The sequence below is a fragment of the Hypanus sabinus genome, chromosome 4, assembly GCF_030144855.1.
Source record: "Hypanus sabinus isolate sHypSab1 chromosome 4, sHypSab1.hap1, whole genome shotgun sequence".
Lineage (NCBI taxonomy): Eukaryota > Metazoa > Chordata > Chondrichthyes > Myliobatiformes > Dasyatidae > Hypanus > Hypanus sabinus.
This window is the reverse complement of record NC_082709.1, coordinates 54,931,851-54,957,777: the sequence shown is the minus strand read 5'-3', so window position 1 is coordinate 54,957,777 and position 25,927 is coordinate 54,931,851. Positions and strand designations below refer to the sequence as shown.

At 41.9% G+C, this 25,927-nt stretch overlaps 1 long non-coding RNA gene across 1 annotated transcript; it reads right to left on the bottom strand.

Annotated features, from left to right (window-relative positions):
• Positions 1–14,309: 14,309 nt before the first annotated feature.
• Positions 14,310–25,883, bottom strand: LOC132392771 (uncharacterized). Its single transcript, XR_009511642.1, has 3 exons — positions 25,329–25,883; positions 23,121–23,254; positions 14,310–19,000 (listed from the first exon to the last, which is right to left on the bottom strand). It is a non-coding gene; the product is annotated as an uncharacterized LOC132392771 (long non-coding RNA).
• Between the last annotated feature and the right edge of the window lie 44 nt (positions 25,884–25,927).

Here is a 25,927-nt window from a genome sequence, read left to right as displayed (position 1 = left end):
TGGATTGTGCACTTTGACATTGTTCAGAAGTAAATTAACATCCTTAACACTTATATAGCATTCAGACATACCTGCCTTACATGAGAAACTTAGACTGTGATGTATATACAGTGCAAAATTCTGCAAAGGGAAGTTGATAGATTATGAATGGTGAGAACTGTAGCAAACTGCATCAGATTAAAACCACAAGGAAGCTGGCCTTGATGACCAGACTGTGAAGGATGTTCATCACAATGTCTTGGTCTTTACAAGTATGCAGTTGTATGGATTTGCACTTCATAATATGGCTCTTTGTAGCCAATGAGGTGCCTTTTGAAGTCCAGTCACTCAGTAGGAATCTCGATGGCTAGCTTGCACACTCTGATCTTCCATAAACAGTAAAACTCTAATAATCCAACACCCTAGGGACTTTGTTGCTGCTCAACTAGCAGATTACCTGGACTGTTCAATGTTAATCATATTAATATCCCAATACAATTTTAGTTTGCTTATTTTAACATGTCACACTGCAGAATAATAAATTCTCCTGTGAACTCAGTTTAAAGAGAATGGGAAATATACAAGAAATCCAAACTCTGGCTCTGGCTGAAAACCTCCCAACGTTCTTGACCTCTAATGTTACAGACTGCAATCCTGGCTAATGAGTGAGTCAGATCTCAGCAGAATATGCTAGCACGTGAACCGATGAGAAAAATAAGGCTGCTCTGATTTTGTATGAAATCATCTCCTCTTTCAAGTGGTGTTTCCAACAAAAAGCAACAAAGGAGATAGGTTAGAGGCTTAGGACAAAGCAATGTTTGAATGGGATAATGATACAACGGTGTTGAGAACCATTGTGCTAAACAGGCCATAGTTCATTTGACACTATGGGAATTGAGGAAAGTTTCAGTCTTCCTCTGGATTGCTCCCTTTAAAAACAAAATACGTAATCTGCAAGATCGGCATTCAAAGGGAGTCAAATACAGACAAGTCTGTTCTGAAGTTCCCAATAAAAGTTCACAGAATTCTTCTGATAAAGAAGGGATACAACCAGATCAGATTTACAATGCATATGAAACAGGTCTTCATTCCCAATGGTTATCAACAAAGATCTTGACATTTGCAAACAATCAGCTGAGTCAATTTCTTTGGTGCCATCTGTGACCTTTTATTAGAGATGAACAGGTTTTAAGCTGTTGAGAAAGAGTAGAGAGTGGGGTGGTTGATGAAAGAGCAAGAAAGAAACTTGGAAATAGAGCAAAATTAAATTTTTGCAAATGTTGAGAGAAACCAAAAGCAAGTGATAATGCAACAACTAACGAAAAAATGATAGATTGAGAGAACTGAAATGGCATAGCAAAATCAAGATTAGTAAGTTTGTTGGAGATACCAAATTTGGGAGGTGGTGGATAGTGAAGAAAGTGGTCCAAACCTACAGCAGGATCTAGATTAACTGAAAAGAAGGGAAAAGGAATGGCAGATGGAATTTAACTCAGACAAATGCAAGCTGATGCATTTCGGAGAGATAAACCAAGGCAAGACATACACAATGAACGAAAGCGTCTGAGCGAGTGCTATAGAGCTGACAGAGCTAGGGTTGATGCACCATCAATAACTCTCGAAGACATGAGGCAAGAGATAGGCTTTTATTAGGTGAAAGAAAGAAATATCAGCAGCAAGAGACCATCACACAACATCCTGGAGACTGAGGGAGGAGCAGTGCCTCCAATCACCTTTATACAGGGGTCTGTGGGAGGACCCACAGGAGCAGTCAGCAGGGGGCGTGTCCAGACAGGTATATGTAGTTCACCACAAGGGTACATGTACATAAAGGAGTTTCTTGAAAGTGCTGACAAAGGTGCTTGGCATTCTTGCCTTCATTGATCAGGCCACTGATTATGAAATTTGGGATGTCACATTACAGCTGGTTAGACTACATTTGAAGTAATGTGTTCAGTTCTGGTCACCCAGCAAAAGGGAGGAGATGAATTAGCTAGAGAGTACAGAAAATATGTTGCTGGCCTCCGTTATAAGAAGACACTGGATAGGTTGGGACTGTTTTCTCTGGAGCAAATGAGGCTGAAGGGTATCATAGAGGTTCATCAAATCATGATGGGCATTGAGTAGATGAACAGTCACAATGATTTTCCTGGGATGAAGAAATCTAAAACTGGAGGGCACAGGTTTAAGACAAGTTTAAGATCTAAAGGGAATCTGAGAGGCAAAATTTTCACTCAGCGGGTGGTGGGTATTTGAAAAGGCTACCAGAAGAAACAGCAGGGACAGGTACAATAACAATACATAGAAAGCATTTGGATAGAATGGGTAGGGAGAGTTTGGAGGGATATGACACAAACATGAGGAAGTAACAAGCAGGGTGGAAAAAGAAGAGGCAGTGGATGTCATTTATTTAGATTTTCAGAGGGCAGTTGATAAGGTGCCACACATGACGGTGCTTAACAAGATAAAATCCTATGGAGTTACAGAAAAGATACTGGCATAGATAGTGGAATGGCTGACAGGCAGGAGGCAGCGAGTGGGAATAAAGGGGGCCTTTTGTGGTTGGCTGCCAATGACTAGTGGTATTCCTCAGTGGTTGGTATTGGGACCACTGCTTTTCACATTGTTTGTCAGTAATTTGGATAGTAGAACTGGTGGCTTTGTGGCGAAGTTTGCAGATGATACAAACATAGGTGAAGGGTAGGTAGTGCTGAGGAAGCAATGCAATTGCAGTGGGTCTTATACAGATGGGAAGAATGGGCAAAAAAGTGGCAGATAGAATACAGTGTTGGGAAGTGTATGATAATGCATTTTAGTAAAAGGACTATTAATCTAAATGTGGAGAAGGTTCAAACATTGGAAGTGCAGAGGGACTGAGGAGTCCTCGTGCAAGACTCCCAGAAGGTTAATTTACAGGTTGAGTCTGTGGTAAAGAAGGCAAATGCAATGTTGACATTTATTTCAAGGGGAATAGAATATAAAAGCAAAGAGATAATGCTGAGCCTTTATAAGACACTAGTCAGGCAGTTCTTGGAGTATTACCAACAGTTTTGGACCCCATATCTCAAAAAGGATGTGCTGTCATTGGAGAGAGCTCAGAGGAGGCTCACAAGGATGATTCCTGGAATGAAGGGGTTAACATATGAGGAGCATTTGACAGCTTTGGGCCTGTACTCACTGGAATTTAGAAGAATGGGGCGGGGGGGGGGGGAATCTCATTGAAACCTACCGAATGTTGAAAAGACTAGATAGGATGAATGTGAAGAGGATGTTTATTATGGTGGGGGTATTTAGAACTAGAGGGTACAGCCTCACAATTGAGGGGTAACCTTTTGGAAGGGAGGTAAGGAGGAAGTTTTTAAGCCAGAGGGTAGTGAATCTGTGGAATGCTCTGCCACAGACTGTGCTGGAAGCCAAGTCTATGGGTATATTTAAGGTAGAAGTTGATAGTTTCATAAGAACATAAGAAATAGGAGCAGGAATAGGCCATTTGGCCTTTTGAGCCTGCTCCACCATTCAATAAGATGATGGTTTATCTGACCATGGACTCATCTTCATCTACCTACCTTTTCCCCATAACCCTTAATTCTCCTACTATACAAAAATCTATCCAACCTTGTCTTAAATATATTTACTGAGGTAGCTTCCACTGCTTCATTGGGCAGAGAATTCCACAGATTCACCACTCTTTGGGAAAAGAGTTTCCTCCTCATCTCAGTCCTAAATTTATTCCCTCGAATCCTGAGGCTATGTCCCCTAGTTCTAGTCTCACCTACCGGTGGAAACAACATCCTTGCCTCTCTCTTATCTACCCCTTTAATAATTTTATATGTTTCTATAAGATCTCCTCTCGTCCTTCTGAATTCTAGTCAGTACAGTCCCAAGCGACTCACAGTCTAACCGCCTCATCTCTGGAATCAACCTGGTGAACCTCCTCTGCACCACCTCCAAAACCAGTGTATCCTTACTCAAGTAAGGAGACCAGAACTGCACGCAGTACTCCAGATGCGGCCTCACCAGTACCCTATACAGTTGCAACATAACCCCCCGCTCTTAAATTCAATCCCTCTAGCAACGAAGGCCAACATTCCATTTACCTTCTTGATAGCCTGCTGCACAAACAAACCAACTTTTTGTGATTCATGCAAAAGCACTCCCAAGTCCTTCTGCACAGAAGCATACTGCAATCTTTTACTATTTAAATAATAATCTGACCTTCCATTTGAAGATCAGATTGGTCAGGGCCTCAGAGGATATGGTGAGAAGGCAGGTGTATGGGGTTGAGTGGGATTCGGGATCAGTCATGATGGAGTAGCGGAGCAGACTTGATGGGCTGAATGGCCTAATTCTCCTCCTATGTTTTATGGTCTTATGAGCAGATGGGACTGTTCACATAGGCCACTTGGTCAGCATTGATGAGTTGGGCATTAGGGCCTGTTTCCACGCTATGTAACTTTATGACTATGACTCTAAGATCAAATGTTTTAGGAACTTTCAAGTTAGATATCAAATTGATAAAGGCAGATATTTGACAGAAACTTATCATGAAATGTTAAGATTAAAAACATCGCCCAGACTTCATATTAGAATAGATATTAGAATTATCCAAGAAGTAATGGTTATGTAAAGATAATTAACATTTGATGTTGACAACACTAGTTCGGAACAGGGTTTAGGGTTGACACAATGGTTCTCTGGATTTGTGTAAGGGAAGATGACAGTGGGTGTTTTTACAGTGAGTGAAAACTGATGGAAGAGTGAATGTTAAGGACTGGTTCACAGATCCTAAAACCTCCACTGTTGAGTCTCCTTTGATTATCAGGAACCACATGCCAAGGAGGCCTTGCATTTTTATGCATGGGACAAATAAATCAGGGTTTTAGCATTAATTTGGATAACCTTCCCATTTCAAATATTAATAAACGTGCTTATATAACAGGTGGGCTTGATTTCAAACTCAAGGTGCAGAGATAAAAGGGCTGTGTAGGAATCTACTACATGATCTTGCATTAACCTGTTGATGTGGTAATTAGTCTCCTGTAGATAAGATATGAGTGCTGATAATAGTGGACTATCCCTGCTGATGTCCAGAGACTAGACCAGAAGATCATAAGACATAGGAGCAGAGTTAGGCCATTCAACCCATTGAGTCTGTTATGCCATCCCATCACATCTGACTTCTCCCTGTAACCTTTGACACCCTTACTACTTGAAAACCTATCAACCTCCACTTTAAATATATCCAATGACTTGGCCCCCAGAACCATCTGTAGCAATGAATTCTACAGAGTCGCTCATCTCTGCCTCCTATTCTCGTACAGAACTTGGAATTTTCATCACCTTTGCTGTTAAGTTCCATCTGACTCTTTCACAGGATCTAACTTTGACTTTTCCCTTCCTACTTGACTTCTCCATCTCCATTTTAGAATAGGTATTAACGAACAACATCCATTGCAAACCTACAGTCTGCTACAGCTTGCTTCAGCTACAACTCTCCCAACTTGGAACCAAACATTACTTCCAGGTGAAGCAACTATACACTATCTAGTGTGGTGTATTCACTGTTCAGATTGGGTGACCATTTTGCAGAACACCTCAGATGAATACCAAGCCTGGTGAAGTAGACACTGTTAAACGTTGAAATGATAATAACGCTTCTTTACCTGCCTTCATCCTTGGAAGTGTGGGTAAATCTTTACACTTAAAGGAAGATGTTAATAAAATTATGTAATAAAACAAACTAAAAAAGTAACATCTAAAGGTAACATCTCCTTATGAAACATCAAAACCTCTGGCAGCACTTTGATTAATCTTCACAGGATTATAATGTGGATTCTATTCAATTTCCTTTGGAGTTGCCTGCTAAATTACTTAGCAACGCATATCAAATCCTTAGAGCACTAATTGAAACAAAGACAAAGAGGGTTTTTATAGGGGGTAAATAAAAATATCTAATATGTGACTGGGGGGGATTGTCAAAATATACTGAAGATGAGTGTTGCGACTTCTGTATGCTGAAGAGTCTCTCTCTCTCTCCCTCCCTCTCCCTCTCCCTCTCTGTCCCTTTCTGTCCCTAGATGCTTTTGGATATTGTGATCATTCTTGCTGCCTGTATTTTAAAAGACACTTTCTGAGCCTCAAGAGGTTTACTGCATTCTTTTACAGAAGAAAGGTGTGAGTTTTGCGAGGAACCTTGGTATGATATGCAAATTGGTAGTATCATTGCAAGAGAGAAAGGACAGAGAGAGTACAGAAGGCAAGGAATGCCCAGTAAATAGTAGGGTGCTAAAAAGTATAGTGGAATAGAGGGATCTGGAGGTTAATGTCTACAGAACTTTAAGGGTAGCAGACAGTTATATAAGGAGGAAAAGAAAGGGTACAGGTACAAGCTGAACTGTACAAAGCATTATTGACGCAACCACTAGATTACTGTGTAGGTTTCTGGTCACCACACAACATGTGATAGTACTGGACAGGATGCAGGGAAGTCTGACCAGTTTTGCTGTAAGGACTGGGGAAACCATTTCAGATGTCCAGTGCTTGCAGATTTTTGGATTTCACTTAATGGAGAATTTTTGTTGTGCTTTATCTAAAGGGAGACTCAGAGGTAAATTTTATTGCAGTACATAAGTCAAGAATTGCTTTGAGATGCTGGTAATAGCACACAGCAACTAACTTCCCAGCATCCCCGACCCACTGCAATTCACCTACTGGCCCTGCAATCATCTCTGGAACATCTGTTATCAAAGACACCCATATCAGAATGCTGCATATCGACTATAATTCTGCTGTCAACACCATAATTCCAAACAAACTCATATCCAAACTCCTAAATCTAGGACTCAGCACCTCCTTCTAAAACTGGATCCTTGACTTTGGCAACCAGACTACAATCAATAAGAATAACAAAACCTCCACCACGATTATCTTCAATATTGTTTGAAACCAAAGGTTTGTTTAGGGGAAATTCACTACTGAAATATTCCATTTAATTTATCTTATATATTTAGAGATACAGTGTGGAATAGGCCCTTCAAGTCACACCACCCAGCAACCCACCTATTTAACACTAGCCTAATTAGAGGGCAATTTACAATGGCCAATTAACCTTCTAACTGGTATGTCAATGGAATGTGGAAGGAAGCTGAAGAACTCTGAGGGAACTCATGCGGTTGTGGGGAGAACATACAAGCTCCTTACCAATGGCACCAGAATTGAACTCCAAACTCCAATGCCCCAAGCTGTAATAGCATTGCCTGGTCTTGTTAATGGGTAGAAAATGTGGTATGCAGCATAATTCTGCTGAATCAGTAAAGTTCAGTTTGGATGTCATGTCTCTACATCTTTACTTTGGCAAATCTCATCCCATTTGATGACATATGATCCCATATGCCAGAATTACATAACATAAAAATGCAAAGAATATGTTACATACTCCAATGTGCTGCTCCAAAAACAATTCCAGACTGATTCCACAAATTCTTCTAAGAATCCTGGCCAGATTGGTTCCTCTATTCTATATGGTGATTAACATCTTGCAGAGATGTTAATTGCAATTCTCTTCAAACGTTTCCTTACTTATGCTCTGTCCTATCGAGAGGTCACAGCTTTAGAAGTCTGTTGGACTCCACATCACTATCCATTGTCTTTGTATACCAAGTTGACACCACTCTGGTACTATCCCTGTTGAACATCACCAACCCACCTCCTGTCTCTTTTGGCCTGTAGTTTGTTTTAACAATATATAACCTCATATATAGAGCACCCAGATCACCTTTCCAACGAACTATCATCACAGCTAAATATTGTTATCAGTGCTTTTAATGCTATGTTCATTCAAAAGCAGATGGACATCCAGTTTGATAGAAGTTTAAAATAAGTTCCTTGCATTGTACTATATAATTCTAATGATGAAATTAAGGAATCTATCTGACTTCTTAAAAAATGCCTTTCTTAACTGAGCCACCACTTTCAATAATTTCTGCTCAAATACCATCAGGTCTCACTATTGCAGATTTTAGTCTTTAATTTGTCATGTTAATTCTAAAACTGATTATCATCGTTGAAAGGAATGTTTACACAATAAAGGTGCCCGATTGCACATTCCAGGAAATTCTCTCTTTGCTATTCAAGTTCACCTTTAGATAACTGAATACCCCCTTCCCCCTCCTCCCGACACTGTTCTGCACATCTTGCAGATTTGCAGGGCTATCTTCTGTTTTACTGGTTGCTTTTAGCTTCCACTCAGTGACACAATAGCTCCTTTGTTGTTCCTTAATTCTAACCAAATCAACCCCGCCTTGGGACCTCTCAACTACATCATCCCTTTCTAGTTCTACAATAGCTTCTTTAATCAATGTTGCCACACCTTCCTTTTTATTACCCTTCTTATCCTGAACACCCAGTACTCAGATTTGTTGTGAAGTGACTTTCTTTGTGCCAGTTCTCTTCATTTATACAGTCTGTATCACAGTTCCAAGTGGCCTATGAAGTTCATTCACCATTCTCTCTGGATTTATGTATGTGCTTTCTCCTTTCCTGCTTCATATTGTACCTTGCTTTGTCCCCTCTATTTCTAAACAATTTTTTGCTATTATGCTACTTACCTCAAGCAATCCTCACTTCACTCTTTTTTTTGCCATTCTAATGTTTCTAATATTTTCTTATGACATACAAGGAAGCTGCTCAGCCCATTAAATCCACACGGGGTTTTAGAATATGTATACCTATTAGTTGTAGGAGTAGTAGTGGTGTGGTAGTAGTAGTATCAGTGGTAACAATAGTAGTAGTAGTAATAGTTATAGTAACAATAGTAATTGTAGTAGTAGTATTAGTAGTTTGTAGTAGTATTAGTATCATTTGAGTTGAGTATGATGTTCACCTAATAAGGTTGGTGGGTCCTCAGGTGGCTCTAGAGACTGATCTGGGATACATCCTGTTGAGTGCAAAGTTTTCCCAGTTTTTAGATGTAATGTTGAATTTCTTCAGACTGATTTGGATGTTATCTTTAAAGTGTTTCCTTTGCCAACCAGAGGCTCGCTGACCTTCCTTGAACTGGGAATGAAGGATCTGTTTGGGGAGACATGAGTTAAGCATGGATAACATGACCTATTCATCAGAGTAGGTGTTGCTTTATCATGGTTAAGGTGCTGTTCTTGTTGGCTTCTTCCAGTACGCTGGTGTTAGTGAATTCGGCTGATTTTCAAATGTTTTGTACAGGTCTTTGGTGATTCTGTTCTCGGTCTTTCAGGTGCCTGCTGTAGGTGATTCATGATGCATTATAACATTCTTTATAACCTATTCTCTTTCACATAGCCATTAACTCCACCCAATTCTCCTGTCACAAAAATTGCAGTAGCCTAACAAGCTACCAGTATGTCTTTGGAATGTGGGAGAAACTGGAGCACCATGGAGTCATGGGGAAAATGTACACATTCCACACACAGACAGAACCAGAGGCCACAAGTGACCCTACTGTAGGTGGGTGGAGCTGTGAATCAGAATCAGAATCAGACTGAATATCACCGGTATATGTCATGAAATTTGTTAACTTTATGGCAGCAGTACAATGAAATAAATACATGATAAATAAATAGAGAGAAAATAGTCTGATTTATATTGAGTTACATTACATTAACCCTGGATGACAGACTTGAGTGGAGCACCAACACAGAGGCTGTGTGCAAGAAGGACCAGAGTCACCTCTACTTCCCGAGGAGACTGAGGTCCTTTGGAGTATGCAGGCGTCTCCTTCACATGTTCTACTAGTCTGTTGTCGCCAATGCAATTTTCTATGCAGTAGAGTACTGGGACAGTGGCATCAACATTGGTGATGCCAACAGGCTCAATAAAGTGATTGGAAAGGCTGGCTCTGTAATAGGAGTCAAACTGGACACACTGGGGGCTGTGGTAGAACAAAGGACCCTACAGAAAATCCTGGCAATTGTGGACAATGTTTCTCACCCTCTGCATGCCACCTTGGCTGAACAGAGGGAGCACTTTTAGTAACAGACCAAGACAACTGCACTGCTCCAAAGAGCAGTATACGAAGTCATTCTTACCTTCGGCCATTAGGTTCTATAATGAGTCAACCCATGATGACACCATCCTGTTAGCCTGATTGTGGTAACTTATTTTTTATTCTTTCTACTTCTATTGTAATATTTATATCTGTGCATTTGTAATGCTACTGTGGCACTGCAATTTCCTTTGGGATCAATAAAGTGTCTATCATCATTATCAAGTAGATGTATATAAAATAGTTAAGTTAAAACAAGTAGTGCAAATAACAGAATAGAAAAGTAGTGAGGTAGTGTTCATGTGTTCAATGTCCATTTAGAAATCAGATGGAAGAGGGGAAGAAGCTGTGAAGTACCAGCACTACCCACTGCCTTTCTCCTGAACCTCTTCTATCTGTAAAAAAAATGAAAGCGGGTTAATTCATTCAAACAATAATTTGATAGAAATATAAACAGAAAATATATTTTTTAAAAAGCTCAGCAAGTCAGGCAGCATCGATGGAAAGAGAAACAGTTAATGTTTCAGCTCGATGGCCTTTGTTAGGACTGTTTGACATTTTGGCCCAAAACATATCTTGTTTCTCATTTCACTGATGTAGCTGACCTGTTTCATTTTCCCAAATTTTTCATTTTTGTTTCGCATTTCCAGTATCTGCAGTTTTTAGATTTTCAATAATTTGAGTGATTTCATCCAGAAACTAACATTTTGCAAAATGAGAAGTATGATATTCCAGGGATGATTCACACTCTCTCCCATATGCCTAACAACAATGTGTATTAACTCCACAACTGCTGGTCTTCTCTGACAGTAATCACTTAAATAATTAAGGCATAGACGACAGTAGACCATTTGCATGTATAGATAATGGAACTGGTATAGGTAAGTGCAATGGTAGCCAAGACATGGTGGGGCATAAATCCTGGTTTTGTGTTGCATGACTCTACGAGCATCATAGTCCAGTAAGGCTAAATTGAGAGTTTTACTGATGTTTCATCTACAAATTTGGGGGTATTGAAGTGAGATCAGCATTTGTTTCTTTTGTCGAATAAAACATTTCTCCAAAGATCAATTTGTTTACAAGCCTGTTCTGTACCTCCCAGTACAATCTGAGTAAACAATCAGTGGTTTTAAGATGCAGTCTATTTGTGAATGAACATATTTGTGCTACCCCAGTGATGATGAGATGAGTTAGATTCATGATAATAAAGATTACCTTGGTCACATGTGCATCAAAACATTGAAACATGTAATGAAATGTGTAGTTTATATCAAAGACAAACATGGTCAGAGGATGAGCTGGGGGCAGCCCACAAGCATTGCCCACAAGCATCTTCCAGTGCCAACATAGCATGCCAACAATTCACTGATCCTAACCTGTAAGTATTTTGAATGTGGGAGGAAACCTGAGGAAACTCACACAGTCATGGGGAGAACATACAAACTCCTTATAAAAAGTGATGGGATTTAAACCCCAATCGATGACAGCTGGTGCTGCGAAGTGATAGTGCTAATTGCTACGCCTCCATGATGACGGCACAAAAGTTAGAGCTATTCTTGATCCATGGGCTTATAAAACGGAAGATCTGGTATGTGTCTGGTATACAGTACCCCAGGAATTAGGCTGATCTCTGCATTCAACACTTAGTCCTGATTGATCTAATGTACTTAGTGATAGATTTGATAATAGACAAATGTGGCAGCTTATTTTCTTAGAATAGACTCCCATTAATAATAAAGAAAATCTTCATCTGGTAATGTTGTTACAGAGATAAATATCCACCTAGACCCCAAGAATAACTGCCTTGCTTTACATCTGTGGTATCTTTTGTGTCTGAGAGAACAACATCCATCCTAAGAATCCGAATCAGAAAGTAAACAAGAATCAGGTGTATTATCACTGACATACATCATCACGTTGTTGGTTTATGGCAGCAGTACGGTGCAATACATAAAAATTATGTTAAGTTATGATAATTAACTAGTGCAAAAAATGAGCAAAATAGTGTGATTATGTTCATGGGTCCTGAAGTCTGATGGTGAAGAGAAAGAAGCTATTCCTAAAATGTTGAGTGTGCATTTCCAGCTATTATACCTCCTCCTTGATGGTAGCAATGAGAAGAGGGCATGTGCTGAGTAGTGGGGTTGGGGGTGGGGAGGTCATTAATGATGGATGCTGCCTTTTTTGAGGCATTGCCTTTTGAAGGTTTCATTGATGGTGGGGAGGCTTGTGTCCATGATGAAGCTGGCTGAGCTTACATCCCTCTGTAGCTTTACACAATCCTATGAATTATGATGGTGTTGGTTTTGCTGTGCAAGAATTTCTGAAATCAAATGAAGATCTCAGGCCCTGTCCTATATAGATAGCTACTGTTATCCTCACTAAAGGGAGGTTATACTGTAGCCACCTACTCTTCAAAGGCTTGATAACTTCCCATGGTGAGTTTAGCTGCCAATACCCACCATTAGTGTTGTTAGTTCCCCCTCCATACTAACAAGGTACTTAGAGCTAGCAAAGTAGTTTAAACACAGTTCATTTATTTTTACTGATACACATTTAAATGTAAGTAAAATTCTTAAAACACATTTAAAACTCACAGAGAATTGCTATCTTACAAAAGATTTACAAATTCTAAAACACAAAGGATTTCCAAAACATGGGTACAATTCCTGTAGACTAAATAGGCATACCAACAAACTGCAGATAAATGAATCATCCACCATAGAAATAGAGGCAGAAGAATGGATTCTAGTCACCCAACTTTCTGTCATTCTTCTTGTTGGCCCTTGACCATTCCTAACAAGCCTGACTGGTCTCTAACATTTATACTGTTCTTTTTTTTTGCCACTTAGGTGACTTCACACAGATAGTCAAAGTTTCTGGCAACAGAGATCCCAAACACCCACAATTAATCCTGTGAGGACTGGCTCTCAGAGTACACAAATCTTCCAACCATTGATAGATCAGCTGTTTAATGTGCGAAGTGATAGTATCAATCTGGTCTGCAAACTTTCTTGAACTAAATAACTTAGCCAGTGTGTCTGGTTTGATGCAGGTCAATTAACATAACCCCATTGTTTTATACTGCATCTCTTGAGCTGTCAGCCCTATGCTGTGGGCCAGCCGGCTGTGCTCTGTATGCAGTGTTGCTTGTTTGCAAAGCTGTCCTTTTACCTTCAGACTTATCAATGCTTGCCATTTAGATTAAGAACTAAAGACTGCCTTCCATTTATCATAAGAAGCTCAACAAAGAAGATTAGTTTGAATTTTAACTTACTCAAAAACTTCCAACCAATATTCTTTGTTCAGTGAAGCTCGGGGGAATCTCCTTACCGATGCAAAGCGCAAATGCAAATTGCGCATTGAAAATCAGTTTGATAACAACAACCCCCGCAGTATGTGGAAAGGCATCAAGGCGCTGTCAGACTACAAAACCAATAATCTGTTGCCAGATGATGATGCCACCCTGCCTGATGTCCTAAACCGGTTCTTTGCCAGCTTTGATACTCAGAGGGAGGAGGCTGCTCCACTCATCAACCCACCTGATGATGATTCCACACTGGTCCTTAAGGAGCATCGGGGGAGATCCACCCTGAGGAAAGTGAATGCGAGGAAGGCAGCTGGCCCAGACGGAGTGCCCGGCCGGGTACTGAAAACATGTGCCGACCAGCTTGCTGAGGTATTTACAAGTATATTTAACCTTTCACTGCAACATGCTGCTGTTCCAACATGCCTTAAAACCTCCACCATCATCCCAGTGCCCAAAAAATCAGCTGTGAAGTGCCTGACTGACTTGTCGCCCTGTAGTGCTGACACCCATAGCAATGAAGTGCTTTGAGAGACTTGTGCTCTCACGCATTAAGGCTATAATCCCACCTGATCTGGACAAACACCAGTTCGCCCACCAGGCATACCGCTCCACAGAGGATGCAATCACCACAGCCCTCCTTATTGCTCTGACTCACTTAGAGGAACCGAACAATAATCTGAGGATGTTATTTGTGGACTTCAGTTCTGCATTTAACACAGTCATCCCCGATAAACTGGTGAGCAAACTGAACACTCTTGGTTCCTCCCTGTGCTCGTGGGTCACTGACTTTCTCACAGACCGACCACAGCAAGTCAGAGTTGGTAAGCACACCCCCACTACCCTCATCTTAAAAGTAGCCTGCAGGCTTGAGGTGAATCATCTGATTTTAAGGACAATGACCTGGTCCTTAACACTTCTGTAGCGTCGCTGAGGTGTAATGAAACGCCGAATTAAACGCCGAGATAAACGACAGTCAATGAAACAAGGTCGCAGTAAGATTAACCATTTACTGTTCACTCTTCACATTAACATATGGTGAAAACTGTTGATAAAACAATACAAGATTGATACAGTATTTGTTCCCTTCTTGATATCACATTTACATTGTAAATACTCGTAAAAGTAACTATAACTACATTACATTAAAGTGCAGCATACAGGCAGAATTTACCTATGCCATTGACTGCTTTAAATACACTTCAATGCAAACTATCTGCAACTCTTTAACTAATGAAAACATAAACATTATCGGCCGTCGTTACTTTTAACAGGATCGGCATTAACATTTTAATTCAACATATCGATTAGCTATTAACTTACAGCGTTGCTCTTACTGTGATTTCTAATGCTTGCAAACAACTCCTTGCTCAGGTCTGCCTCGTGCGAGCCCCCACCCTCGCGTTGATCTCAAACCGGTATTTTCCCACAAGACGCGGCGAAACCGGATGTGACGTCATCGCATGCCGATATATTTTACAGGCAATGAATATACTTTAAACGCTTCTAATTCTAACTAGAAAATACTAACAAATGAATTACTAAGCGAAAATATTATAAACTAAATAACTGCCATAAAGGCAACACAACTTCTAAAACAAAAGAGATTATCATTGCCTTCAGGAGATCAAAGGACAGAGTACATAACCGTCTCCATATACATGGAGAGGTAGTGGAAAGTGTGGAAAACCTAAAGTTCCTTGGAGTTATGTTGTCAAAACAGCTGACATGGACCACCAACACCTCGCTGACGTGGATCACCAACACCTCGCTGACATGGACCACCAACACCTCGCTGACATGGACCACCAACACCTCACTGACATGGACCAACATGCACAGCTGCTGAGCATGAAGACTTACATCGCGTGGTGAAGACGGCCCAGCAAATTATCAAACTGGAGCTCCCAGGACTGGACACCATCTATTCCAGCAGACTCAGGAGGAAAGCAATCAGCATAACCAGAGACACCACACACCCCGGCCACTCCCTGTTTGACCCGCTGCCATCCAGCAAAAGGTTCAGGACACTCAAAGCCAGAACAAATAGACTGAGGAACAGCTTCTACCCCAGAGCTGTCGCCTCCAACACACCACTCCCACAGAACAATGACTGAAACTGTGAGCACACACATGCACAGTCACAGACTCAAATACTTGCACTAACAGCACTTTGTGCATTACTGTGATATTCTGGTGCTGTTGCAACTTATTTGCAACTTATTTTCTGTTACTTATCTATTTAATACAGGCCAAAGGGCCTGTAATGTGCTGTACTATTCTATGTTCTAAGACTGTGTTTTTATTACTGTCTTGTTTTTATCTACAGGTTTGTTTGATTACCTGAGAGGAAGCCAAACAGAGTTTCACTGTACCTATGTATAATGACAATAAAGACAATTCAAAGTATGTTGACACTTCTAGTGGGTTGTCAGCCTGGACTTCCAGGCTCGTCTTCAGAGAAGACCATTTTGATTCAGAGGTAAAGATGCTGCCAAGTGACCTACAGCTGACACTGAGGAAAAGAAAAAATATTTTCTCAGGCAATTGAATTAGTGAGATTTTCAGTAAAGGATTGATACAACAGGTGTATTGAAGTAAGTGCATTCAGAGGTAGGTGGCATTGAATAGCGTGGCAAAATTTTGGGCAGTGCAGGAGTAATTATATGATAAAAACAAATAAAGTGCAAGGGGAAAGAATCACAAGATGGATCTAACATAGAAAGAGGCTATTTGGTCCATCAAGAACATACACTCAATATGTAAGAGCAATCCAGCTAGACCCAGTATTGCCCCAAAGCAACTTGTTTCCTTTCAGGTACCGAAAGGTTGATTGGCTACTGAAATTGGCTAGTGTAGGTGGATAGCAGGAGACTTGATGAGGGAAATTGGAGTGTGGGGCAGAGTTGAGCAGGATGAAAGTTGACAAATGGAAGTAATATAGATGAATACTTGATGTTTGAAGCAGATGTGTGGGCCTAAGGGCCTTTTTCCTGTTGTTTGAATTTACTTTAGAACCTAACCAGTTCCTTCCGAAACACTTCAGCTCAATTGACCTTCATTGCCACCTCTGACAGAGCATACCAAATACTAAATGTCACTGTGTAAAAAAATGTAAAATAGAATAAGAGATTAATTATTATTCAACATATGTGAATATAGCTAAATGAAACAGTGCTCCTCTGGGGCCAAGAGTAAAAACACATTACCAAAAGCACGCAGCCCACTGCACATAGCACATATGGTTATGATAACTCCAGAGCTAATATGAATGGAAGAAGGGTGGGAACCCACATAAAATCTGGTAAAGTAAGTGAGCATCTGGTGAGGAGGTGAGGTGAATTTGGTAAAGCAAGGGATAGACCCCAGATAGACACCCATCATTGCTAAGGAATGCTGCACATTGGAAAGGAATTGCCTTCACAATAGTTCACGAGGTGCCCCAATCCCACTGTCACCAGAGACTCTCATTCAGGTGGTGGGAGTTGAACCTGGAAAGCCAATGGAATGACAAAATGCTTGCACTCTATTTTATTAGATCAGTGTTGGAGATTGCTGAGAACAGAGATGCAGGGTGGGAGGTTGGGATAAAGAACTAAAATTGTGAGCAATTGGTAGTGAATAGAGTTACCCCACAAATCAATCAGCCACTTTGCTTTTGGGCTTCCCATTGAATCAGAATCAGGTTTATTATCACCAGAATGTGTTGGTAAATTTGTTAACTTAGCAGCAAATAAATCAATTACAGTACAGTACACGTATATTGAATAGATTAAAAATAATGCAAAAAGCAGAAATATATATTAAAAAAGTGTGGTAGTGTTCATGGGTTCAATGTCCATTTAGGAATCCGATGACAGAGAGGAAGAAGCCGTTCCTGAATTGCTGGGTGTGTGCCTTCAGGCCTCTGTACCTCCTACCCAATGGTAACAGTGAGAAAAGGGCATGTCCTGGGTGCTGGATGACCTTAATATTGGACGTTGCTTTCTGAGACACTTTCCTTGAAGATGTCCTGGGTACTTTGTAGACTAGTACCCAAGATGGAGCCGACTAAATTTACAACCCTCTGCAGCTTCTTTCAGTCCTGTGCAGTAGCACCTCCCCCATCATACCAGACAGTGATGCAGCCTGTCAGAATGCTCTCTGCAGTACAACTATAGAAGTTTTAGAGTGTATTTGTTGACATACCAAATCTCTTCAAACTCCTAATGAAGTATAGACGCTGTCTTGCCTTTTCTATAACTATATCGATATGTTGGGGCCAGGTTAGAGCCTCAGAGATATTGACACCCCCCAAACTTGAAGTTGCACACTCTCTCCACTTCTGATCCCTCTGTGAGGATTGGTATGTGTTCCTTTGTCTTACCCTTCCTGAAGTCCACAATCAGCTCTTTCATCTTACTGACATTGAGTGCCACTAGTTGGCATATTTTGCTCCAGTGCGCCCTCTCGTCTTCATCTGAGATTCTACCAACAATTAGCAAATTTATAGATGGTATTTGACATAATTGAGAACTTTCATAGTTATGTAGTCTTACAACGCAGTCCATGCAGGCCATCTATATTAATCCCATGTACCAGCATTTCGTTCTTCACCTTCTCCACCTTGGATGTTGTGAGAGCCTTTGCCTCCAGCACCCCCTTAAAATTTTTTAAGAAGGGTCCTCAATCTGAAATGAAAGTGCTGCTTCTCATCCCTGCTGCTACTTCCACCACTTAACTCTTTTTATTACCCCACAGGTCCAGTGTTGCAGACTGCCACCGCTCTCTGGGTGAAAATTTCCCTTTCAGAGGCCCTCTAAGCCCTCTTACCCTAACAGTGACCTATGGTCTTAGAGACCTCTGCCATTGAGAAAGGCTACTGAATCGCAGTTTTGCCCGGAGGGGTGTTACAGGGATAAGGGAGAATGTTATAGGGTAGCTCCAGCGTTTCCTGTAGTTGCAGAAGGTTCTTTTGGCTGGGAAAGGGGGCCGGGATGGGGGCGGCTCTGGCAGAAAAATGAAGTAGCCTGAAAAGGTGACTGGAATCCAGGCTTCAAGAGGGGTAATAGTTTGATATATGGGGCTGATCTGTGGGATTTAAATCGAGTTCATTGCCATGTGGTGAGGTACAGGCAGAGTGAAAAACTTGCGTGTAGCGCCACCCAAGGCACGTAGTTCCACACAACAGACAGAAGATAAAGTATACGCAATATACAACTTAAAACTAGTCTGGTGGAGCCAGAATGTCCCATAGAAGTAAAATAAATGGAAAAAATGGAGAGTAAGCAAGCGCCCATCGGCTGACACACGCTGTCTGTTTGACTGTAGATGGCGTACGACATTCACAATACTATTCCCTTGGCAGAGACCAGTGCGAATCAATGTAGACTTGACAGCAGGGTAGAGCGGGTGGCATAATCAGCAACACCGCCCTCACACCGGGAAATAGTTTCCGCCGCCTATTGTCTACAGCTCAGGAACTCCGGCTAGACAATTGGCAGGCGGTCAAATACTTCGTTCAGGACTCTCATTTTAGTTGATGGAGCAACCGTTTCTTGGGAAAAGTCCCTTCCGAGTCAGCTTGAAATCCCACACTGGGAAAGGTTAACCTTCCCTTTTTAATGATCAGCGCAGCAGTCCGTTCCATGAGCTGCTGCTTCTGCCGCCGTTAATAACTTCAGTGAAATTCACTCTCTGGAGTGCGCGAATTATTGCTGCGAACAAGACAAACAGGCTTGTAACATCATATCACCTGTCAGGTGACGTTATAATCCCTACTCTTTGAACGTCCAGAGAAATGCAGCCGTATTTCCGCAGGAGATGGTTAAAGCTGGCGATGCACGTCAGCACTAACCACTCCCTGGACAAGTAGCACCGTCTCCGCAGAGTGGCAAGTGGGAAAGGACTGGGCTCAGATTCATTCCCACCCGCATTCCAAACTCTCCTAACTGCCATCCAACACCTCTTCCACACCCACTGGCGACCTCTCCGCGATCTTCTCTTTCCACTCCGGCTATTGCTTGGGCACTGAGATTAAAGTGCCAATCGATAGAAGTACAAAACAGAGCGGAGTTCGGCCTCCTAGCCTCACATTCCCATGGAAAGGATTTCCTGAGAAAACAGAGAAGGCAATCTTTTGGAACTTTTGATCGTCTGCCCGGAGCAGACAAACCCGGTCAAGTTGAAAGGCTGTCGTTTTAGCAGCACATTTAGTGATCTTCTAAAAAAAATCAGATTTACGCATAAATGGTAGTTAAAATACGGGAGAAGGCGTTGAAATCATTTCTGGTGTGAATAAAGGAATTTGCATCCATATGCCCTAATTTAAAGAAGAGGTACACACCTACGGAGAGGAATAAAAGTCGAATTTCTGTTCCGAGACCCTTCATCAAGACCCTTTCTTGGCCAGAAACCCTGTCTGTTTATTCCTCTCCATAGATGCTCCTCCTGTAAGTTACCTGCAGGTTACTTAACTCTCTGATAACTACATCTGTAGGAAGTGCACCCAACTTCAGCTCCTGACTGACAAGGTCAGGGAACTGGAGATGGAGCTGGATGTATTCATGACCATCCAGGAGGTTGAAAATCTCATAGATGAAACTTTTACTGAGGTGGTCACACCGAGGGTGCAGTTAGGGAACAGTGATCACAACTCCTTAAGTTTTAAAATAGCCTTAGATGGGGATAAGAATGGACCTTGAGAAAGAGTACAAGTTGGAGCAGGGTGAGTTAGGAGAACATTGAGCAGGAACTAGGAAGTGTTAATTTGGGAATGGCTGTTTTTGGGCAAGTCCACATTTGGCCTATGGAGGGTCTTTAAAGACCAACTGCACAGAGTACAGTACAGGCATGTTCCAGTCTGAAGAAAGGACAAGGATGGCAAGACAAGAGAACCTTAGATGTTGAGTATGGAGATGAATTTAGTCAAGAAGTTAAAGAAAAAGAATGTCAAGCTTAGGAAACTACGATCAAACATAGCTCTTGAAAATTATAAAGAAGTCAGAAAAGAAATTAAGAAGAGAATTAGGAAATCCAGGAAGGGCCATGAATAGTCCTATAGGCAAGTAGGATTAAAGAGATTATCAATGCATACTATACAGCCATCAAGAGCAAGAGGGGAACTACGCAGAGGGTAGGACCACTTATGGGCAAAGAGGGGAACATTTGCTTGTGAGTACAAGGAGAAGATTATGAAAGTTAGGGAGATCTATTCTGAGGGTATTGATATGCTAGGGCACCTTGAGGTAAAGGAAGAAGTAGTGTTAAGTCTCTTAAAGTGAATTAAGGTGGATGTCCCCAGCATCTGATGGGATATTGGCCAGGTTATTGAGAGAGTCAAGAGAAGAGATTGCTGTGGCCTCCCAAGATATTTGTGTCTTCTGTAGCCACAGGCAAGGTCCTGAAAGACTGCTGAGTAGCTAATGTTCCATTATTCAGGAAAGGAATTAGAAATAATGCTGGAAACTATAGGTCAGTGAGTTTCACATCAGGTAGAGGGAAGTTACATGAGAGAATTCTTAGTTATAGGATTTACGGGCATTTGGAAATGCATGGCCTAATTAAGAAGAGCCAGCATGGCTTTGTGCAGGGCAAATTGTGTCTTATTAATTTGATTGAGTTTTTTGATGAGGTGACGGGGGGTGAGTGATGGAGGTAGAGCTGTGGATGTTGTTTTCTGGATTGTCGTAAGGTGCTTGACAAGGCCCCTCGTGGGATGGACACTCATCCAGAAGACTAAAGTGCATGGGATCCATGGCAAATTGACCATTTAGATTCAAAACTGGCTTGTCCATAGAAGACTGAGGACAGTGGTCAAAGGGACTGGAGATCTGTGACTAGTGGTGTGCTGCAGGGTCTATACTGGGACTCTGCTGTTTGTGATGTAAAGTAAATAAAATGACCCAATGAAAATAAAGGTGGATAGGTTAGTAAGTTTGCAGAAGATATGAAGATTATTGAAGTTGTGGATAGTGTGGAAGACTGGCAAAGAATACAATGGAAATGGAAACAGATCTATTGCAGACATGCAGGAAGAAATGGCAGATGGAGTTTAACATAGCCAAATGTGAAACGTTGCATCTTGGCCAGTCAAATGCAAAGAGCCAGTACGGTGTTAAGGGCAAGATCCTTAACAGTATTGATGAGCAGAGGGATGTTGGAGTCCAAGTTCATAGCTCCCTGGAAGTGATCTCAAAGGTTGACAGGTGGTTAAGAAGCCATATGGCATGCTTGCCTTTATTAGTTACGGCATTAAGTTCAAGTCAAGAAATAATGTTTCAGCTTTATAAAACTCTTGTTAGGCTGCATCTGGTGTAACACAAAGTTCAGTCCACCCCATTATAGGAAGGATACCGAGGCTTTAGAGGGGCTGCAGTAGATGTCTACCAGGATGTTGCACGAATTAGAGGGCATGTGTTCTAACAAAAGGATGGACAAACTTGATTTGTTTTCTCTGAAGTGGTGGAGGCCTGGGGAGATCTGACAGAAGTTCATAAGATTATGAGAGACATACATTAGATAGAGTAGACAAACAATATCTTTTTGCACAGGTTGAAATGTCTAATACCAGAAGGCATGATTTAAGATGACAGGTAATTTCAAAGGAGATATAAGAGGCAAATCTTTTTTTAAACAGAGAGAGTGGTAGGTACCTGGAATGTGCTGCCTGGTATAGTGTTAGAGGCAGAAACATTGGAGACTAAAAAGAGTTGTTCAGATAGGGACATGAATATAAGGACAATGAAAACATGTGGACATTGTGTAGGCAAAAGAGGTTAGTTTAGTTTGGCATTTGATTACTAATTTAATTGGTCTGACACAACATGGTGGGTTAAAAGGCCAGTTCCTATGTTGTGCTGTTCTATAAGAAGGTATGCCTTTCTTTACACCAGTCGGGCTCTTGATATCAGATTCTGGAAAGAGACATTTTGTTCTCAATCACAAACAAGAGAAAATCTGCAGATGCTGGAAATCCAAAGCAACACATACAACTTTCTGGAGGAACTCAGCAGGCCAGGCAGCATCTATGGAAAAGAGTAACCAGTGAACATATCGGGCTGACACCTTGCTGTCCTGATGAAGGGTTTCAAAATTGAGAACCTTGAGTCCATGAAGACATGAGTTGTAGAGAGATTGGGTGGGCTTCGATTTTATTCATTGGCATGTACTGTAGGTGACAGAGGGGGTAAATACACAGACTCTTTGCCAGGAAAAGGGAACCGAAAACTAGAAGGCACAGGTTATAAGGTGTAAGGGGAAAGACTGAAAAGCGCCTGTGGGAGAAATGTCTTCATGCAGAGGGTGGTGAGTATATAGAATGAGCCGCCAGAGGAAGTAGTTGAGGCAGGTATGATAAAAGAATTTAAAAGGCAGTTATACAGACTAGAAATGTTTAGAGAGATATGGGCCAGATGCAGGCAAATGGAACTAGCTTAGGTGGGGTCCTTGGTTAGCATGTACAGGTTGGGCCAAAGGGCCTGTTTGCAAATTGCATTACTTCTTGACTCCTTGACTTCATGAACTGGGAGCATGGAAGCCCTTTGGAATGGTGGAAAGACCGGGTCACCTCAAAAGTGACCCACACGCCATGTCACCATCAATGGGAAAATATGCAGCCCCAATATCAGCCACCCCGGACCCCAGAAACCAGGGAGAGAGCAAGTCATAAAAAATGAACAATAACCACAGGTCCTGAAAATCTGAAAAGAAAGCAGAAAACGCTGAACAAGCAGCAGGTTAGGCAGCATCACAGCCAAGTCGTACTTGATCCAGAGGGCCTGCCAAAAAAGACAGTTGTTCCTAAGCTCAAATCCTCTTGTAGTGAAGCTGACATACCAACTGCCTCCTTGCTGCACCTCATGTTTCCTTTCAGTAAGACGACGATGCATTTTGGAGTATTGCTGAGAAATCCCCCACACATTGCTGCCCTTCATCCATCACTCAGCTTTGGGGCATCCATCTTTGAAGGTCTAAGTAATTTGATGATCATAGTACATATACATTAACATATACTACATATACATTACCATATACTACATTGAGAGGCAATAGGAATACAATAGCGTTCACGGAAAATGGTACATAAACGAAGACCAACAAAGAACAGTTTGTCAACAACAGTACACACAATTCATTACTTTTCCCACAGCACTGATGTGGCAAGATAGGGAATGTGGTGGTAAAGAAGGCATACAGCATGATTGCATTCATGAATTTGAGGATTGAGTTTAAGACCAAGCAAGTCTGGTTGCAGCTGTATAAAACTTTAGTTAGGCCACCTATGGGGCATTATGTCCAATTCTGGAGGCCTCACTGCAGAAAGGATGTGGAGAATTTGGAAAGGGTGTAGAAGAGGCTCATCAGGATGTTCTCTGCATCAGAAAGTATTAGCTATAAGGAGAGGTTGGGCAAATGGGTTGTTTTCTAAGCAGAGCTCTGACAGAAGTTTATAACATTTTGAGAACCATAGATAAGGTGGATAGTGATATTTTTACCCAGGGTAGAAATATCAGGGCTTTAAGGTGAGAGGAAGAGAGTTTAAGGGAGCTGTGTGGGGCTATATTTTTCCACACAGATTCTTTGATCCTTCTGTTAGGGGAACTGGTAGGAGGTAAAAAGATAGTGACATTTAAGAGCAACATGCACAAAAATTGCTGGAGGAACTCAGCAGGTCAGGTGCATCTATGGAAATAAAAAAAAAATCAGTATTTTGGCTGAGACTCTTCTTCAGGACTGGAAGAGAAATGGGAAATGCTGGAAGAAAATGGTGGGGGGGGGGGAGATATGGAAAGAAGATTAGCTGGAAGATAATAGCTGAAGCCAAGGGGCCAGAGAAAAGGAATCTGATTGGAGAGGAGAGTGAACCATGGGAGAAAGGGAAGAAAGAAGAGCACCGGGGGGGGGGGGAGGTGACGAGAAGAGGTAAGAGGCCAGAGTGAGGAACAGCAGAAGATGGAAGGGTGAAGGGGAAAAACAAAAACAATTACTGGAAGGAGAATACAATGTTCATGCCATCAGGTTGGAGGCCACACAGACGGAATATGAGGTGTTGCTCCTTTAGCCCGAGAGTGACCTCATTGTGGCAAAAGAAGAAGCCATAGACTGACATGATGGGACATGAAAGAGGATACAAATTAAAATGGTGGGTCACAAGGAAATTCTGCTTTTGGTGGATGGAGCAGAGGTGCTCTCCAAAGCCTTCTGCTAGTTTACACTGGGTCTCACCAATGTAGAGGAGGCTGCATCAGGACCACTGGATAAAATAGACAACCCCAGGCAGTTTGCAGGTGAAATGTTGCCTCAACTGGGAGGGCTGTTTGGGCCCCTGAATGAAGGTAAGGGATGAGGTGAATGGGCAGATGTAGTGTTTCTTTCCCTTGTAGGATATATGTCAGGGCGTAGGTCAGTGGGGAGGGTTGAACAGACAAGGGATCCTGTTGAAGAAGGCAAAAGCTCTGGAGAATGGACTGTTGGATGCAGATGCTCATGGGATTGTAGGTGAGGACAAATGGAACTCCCCATCTTCCTGTCGCCTAACAGGCATAGTGAGGGTGGATGTCCAGGAAATGGCAGGTGAGGGCAGTATCAATGGTGGAAGAAAGGAAACCCCTTTCTGTGAAAAAGGAAATCATTTCTGATGTCCTAGAAAGTGGGAGGAACCAAGGTATAAATTGTTGAGGGGAAGACTTGTTCTGTTGACCCAGAAGGGTGGTGGTCATGGAGGGGAAGCAGCTGAGAAAGAAGCAGGGAGGTTTAAGGCCTGCTTGATGTGGGATAGAAGTGTATCAGGACTGGACATCCATGGTGAAGATGAGGCAGTCAGGGCCAGGGAATTAAAAGTTAGTGAGGAGCTGGAGAGCATGAGAAGTGTCCTGGATGAAGATGGGAAGGGATTGAACCAAGGGGTTTCCTTGGTTACCAAGGTATGCTGGCATGGGTTCAGTGGGGCAGGGGCAGGCAGAGACAATGGGCCTACCCTGACAGTAAGGTTTGTGGATTTTGGGTAGGACGTACAAACGAACAGTGAAGGGAAAGGAAACTTACGAACTTGGAGCCTTGGACTAGATTTTTCCAGAGTTGATGAGGCCAGTGATAGTCGAAGATAATTTTCTGATGGTCTGCACTGGGATCCTTTTGAAGGAGTGGGTAAGAAGAGGTGCCGCCCGGCCTCAGCAATGTAGATGGAGGTCAGTTCGCCAAACTACAGCAGTACCTCCTTTGTCTATGGGTTTGTTGGTAAGGTTGGGATTGGTGCGGAGAGAGTGGAGAGCAGTGCATTCAGACATTTAAAGAGGCATTTAGCAGGATCAATGAACCGACAGGGAGCGAAGAGAAATGTATCGTTTACAGACAGAAGGGATTTCTTTAGTTTGCTGTCGTGGTCGGCATAGATATGATGGGCCGAAGGGCTTGACCCTATGCTATACTGTTCTAGATTTGATTTGTACCTTTTCGCCTCTCAAAACGAACAGATAAAAAAAACAAATAGATTTCGTTGTCAGCGCACAGGGAATCCATCCCCGATTGCAACATCTCAGCAAGACCTACAAAATAAAAGACAACATAACTCTAGAATTTAAGGGTTGGCGTTGTCGTAATCTAACCGCACTCTGGTAGAGCCTCTCTCCTCTTCACCCCAGCTT